General features: G+C 44.5%; 1 long non-coding RNA gene across 1 annotated transcript in view; it reads left to right on the top strand.

Annotated features, from left to right (window-relative positions):
- The window catches only part of LOC102377953, a 12,116-nt gene extending 9,087 nt beyond the window's left edge, over positions 1 to 3,029 (top strand). Inside the window, exon 3 of the long non-coding RNA XR_323141.1 lies at positions 2,932 to 3,029. This is a non-coding gene — a long non-coding RNA (uncharacterized LOC102377953). The remainder of the gene's footprint in view (positions 1 to 2,931) is intronic.
- Positions 3,030 to 3,642: the final 613 nt, after the last annotated feature.

Genomic DNA, 3,642 nt, shown 5'->3' with positions numbered 1-3,642 from the left:
CCCCCCCCCCCCCACTTGCCCAATTTTGTATGGGATGGTTTAGATATGCATGATCCCAGCTCAGGCAGGGAGTTGGACTAGATGACCTCCAGAGGTCCCTTTGAACCCTAATTTTCGATGATTTGTACCTAGGGGAAAATAAAATCACAATGATTCTAATCTTTCTGGTTCTGAAAAACCTGAAGAGCTAAAGGGCTCTGATTTCACCTAACTCCAAGCAGCTTCTGACAGCTTGACCTGACCCCAACAGTCTTCTAGTTAATTAAAAATCCCAGTTCCTAATTCAGCACAGCAGGCATTCTGCACCCTCTGGAACTTACTTTAGATTGTGGAAGGCAGGCACATCCTATCAACATCTCTTTCTATGGTGTGAACAGCTTAATTTGATTAGGAGTGCAGGGCCCAGTTTTGGCACAGCTCTTCCCCTTTGTGTGATTAAGCATGTGCAGTAGGTCGCACCATTCAGAGAATTCCAGAATGTTGCGAACTCTTGAGCTCATGTGGTCATTTGACCTACTTTGAGGGTATGAGCATGTACGGTGCTTGTGTAGGTTTTGGAGAGAGGAATGTATTCTCCTGGTAAGGTAAACCGAGGGAAATAGTGATTGACAAGTAGGGTAAAGTGTGCAATGGAATGGTAGCATATGCACTGGCATATGATTGGTCGGTGTGAGGATGATGCCTGTTTCTGGGCTATTGGCACATAAAAGCCCATCTCAGAGAGTGAAGAGTGTGCCAGAGAGTGAGTGAGCTTGCCTGGGAGAGTCAATATCCTGCAAGCAGTAAGGTTGGAAGCAGCTATGGATGGCTCTCCCCTTAGCTCAGTATTGAGTGGCTTGTGGATATTGGAAGCATTCACATCTGAGAGTTGGGGCTGACTAAAGGTGTGCAATGTGGGTGAGAGTGCATTTAAGTGCTGCAATTCTTGAAGATGTGTGTATATGTGCACAAAGTATCTGTATGAGGCCTAAGTGTCTGTTTCCCTGTAGGTGGAGCTATGTGCCTTGCTCCCTTGGGCTAAGTGCTAAAAGTCAAAAAGCCCAAGGCTGAATTGATTCAGTCTTTACAGTTTAGTCCAAACTGCAGAGATTAAGTTAAGAAACAATTAGACACACATTCACTTTTAAGTCAGGAAATGCAGCCATATGCCTGCAGTGACTCAGTCCAGATGCAAGGGGGCACTAGAGCATCTCTTTTTGGCACACAGCTAGCATTATCTGTGTATTCATTTCCTCTTCCTGCTGCCCCTGAGGTCTCTGGGATTTGCAGTCCAGAATCACAGCAGAAGGACTCTGCAGGGTTGCTCATCTCTTCCTCTTCCTGCTTCCAGGTACCTCTGGGATGTGTAGTCCACAATCACAGCCAGCAGTAACATTCAGTAAGTTTGGCAGGGCAGCGCAGGTCAGGGCAGTTCTGTACTTGGGGGAAGGGCGGTTTAACCCCCCTCCATAGTCGCAGCCGGGGTTTGTTGGGGGTGGGGGATGTCCTTCCCCCCCCACCTGCAACTCTTCTCTGCTGGAGCAAACAGCACAGCACAGCAAAGCATGCTGGGGGACTGTGATTTAACTAAAACCAGGAAGGAGTCTGGGACAGAAGTTTCATAAACTAGTTTGACCCAAATCAGTCAAGTCTGGTACTACATTCAACCAGTTTTATCTTAAACCAGTTTCAGCCATTTTTAAACTGGTTTATATGCACTGAACTTCTGTTCTGTTACAGATTTTAAACCAGTTTCTGATGGCTTAAACTAGTTTACATGAAACTCCTGTCCCTAGCTTTGGAGATGGCTTGAGAGACAGAGATTGAGCACTGGAGGGCCCAGGGAGGCCAGTGGCTCATCCTGTCAAGTAATTAGAGCAATGTTGATTGTGGTTGTTGTTGTGGTTACTATCATTGTTTTTGTTTGTTGTCCCTTCCCCCATTGGTGTGTGGATCTGGGTTTTTGTTCAGGGATTAAACCAACTGTCATAGGGTCTGATAGATGGCCCACACTATTGCAACCTACTTGTGTTATAAATGTAATGGTTGATTAATCATGCAGTAACAGATCATCGCCTTGGGTGGGCTTGAGGCAGTTGTCCTATTTAAATGAGCCCATGGTCAATAGATTGGCAGCCCTTGTTGTTACAGGGTCTGATCAGGCAGGGAGATCAGAAAGTGTTATCCAGGCAGTGGCCCTTCAAAGTATCATGAGATGATCCCATTTCTCCATGGCAAAGTGATTTGGAGGTGGCCCATCTATTTTACAGGGGAGTTTGTTGAGGAAGGAGATACCAACTCCACCCCCTGAATTTTGAGTTATATGGTATGCCTGACTTCACTGCTGGGCTGTTATAACAACATGGAAGCAGTATGATATAAAAATTCACTGTCACCAGGAGATTCCCTCTATATTTGAGACCTATCAGGCTTCCTTCACCATCAGAGCTGCCCACCTTCTGCTACTGATGGCTGTCATAGCACATTCTCCACAGGCTATGGAACAAGCGTGTTTGTTGCTGCTGCCGTCATCCAGGTTCTCTGAGTATATTCTCTGAACCTCGCCCTCCCTCTTCCAACCTTTTAATTAGTTATTTAAATTGCTTCTTTGAAGGAACAGGAGAGTTGTGAGACTCTTCCCTGTCACAGATCATCAGGTAAGAATCTCTAGTAGGATTAGATACTTGCCTCTGGCCTTCCCAGTGTGGTCTTTAAAAAGGTATTAAGAGGAAAATAAAAATTGCCTCCTCATAACTTGATTCTTCAAAAATGTAGTTAAATATGAGGGACTGAAATGAGTTTATTCCTAACTGTGTCCAGCTTTGATTCCTTACTTCCCTATTCAGACTGAGCAGCTTACAGATGGTAGGCTTCAGTCCTCCCTCAGGCCTCCTTTAAATGGTGTTTACTAAAAGGATCTGCATCATTTCTAAATACTTCTAATTTTTATAGGTGTCATCCATTAAGCATGTATCCATAAGAAAATGAAGAAGAGGCAAAGGACCAAAGAAGAGCTATTGGGGAAATTGGTTAAATGTACTGGAGTATGTGGAGGGTGAGTCCAGTTCTTTTATTTAGCAGGGGGAGGAAGAAGAAATGTATTACAATTAATTATAGATAATATAGAAGGAATGAGGCTGAAGGTATTATCTTGGGCTTTTACAGGGGCTGAGAGAGATTATTTCAATCAGTACAGATACCATGATTGCCTATTTGAATGCTTGGAGAGGAGACGGTGTACTGCTCTGCAACCTTATCAATGAGCCTGTTTTCTAGGGAAGTTTTGCCTCTTCACCTTGGCGTTTTCTATGGAGAAAGTTTCCTATGTCCCGGGGGGGGGGGGGGGGGGGGGGAACATGTTATAAATAGAAACAAACAAAAAAAAATCCTAAGAAACAAGGCTGCAAGAATCTGACCATCAGTGCTACTGGATACCAACCTTATTTAATTATATAAACAGGGAAACAACTAGGTTGCTTAGAATAAGCTGAGCCCTAGTCCATCTGATTTAAGCAAAGGTGGCTGATGCATTTGTATTGCTGACTCAGGATGACTTTCTCTTTGGAGGGACTAGATGCCTCTTCTGCCACAGCCAGTCACCTTGTGGCCTATGCAGTGTGGAGAGCAGATGTAATAGAACTGCCACATGAAGTTATCTATGAG

This window comes from Alligator sinensis, unplaced genomic scaffold (genome assembly GCF_000455745.1).
Source record: "Alligator sinensis unplaced genomic scaffold, ASM45574v1 scaffold250_1, whole genome shotgun sequence".
In the NCBI taxonomy this organism is placed as follows: domain Eukaryota; kingdom Metazoa; phylum Chordata; order Crocodylia; family Alligatoridae; genus Alligator; species Alligator sinensis.
This window is presented reverse-complemented; position numbering and strand designations above follow the sequence as displayed.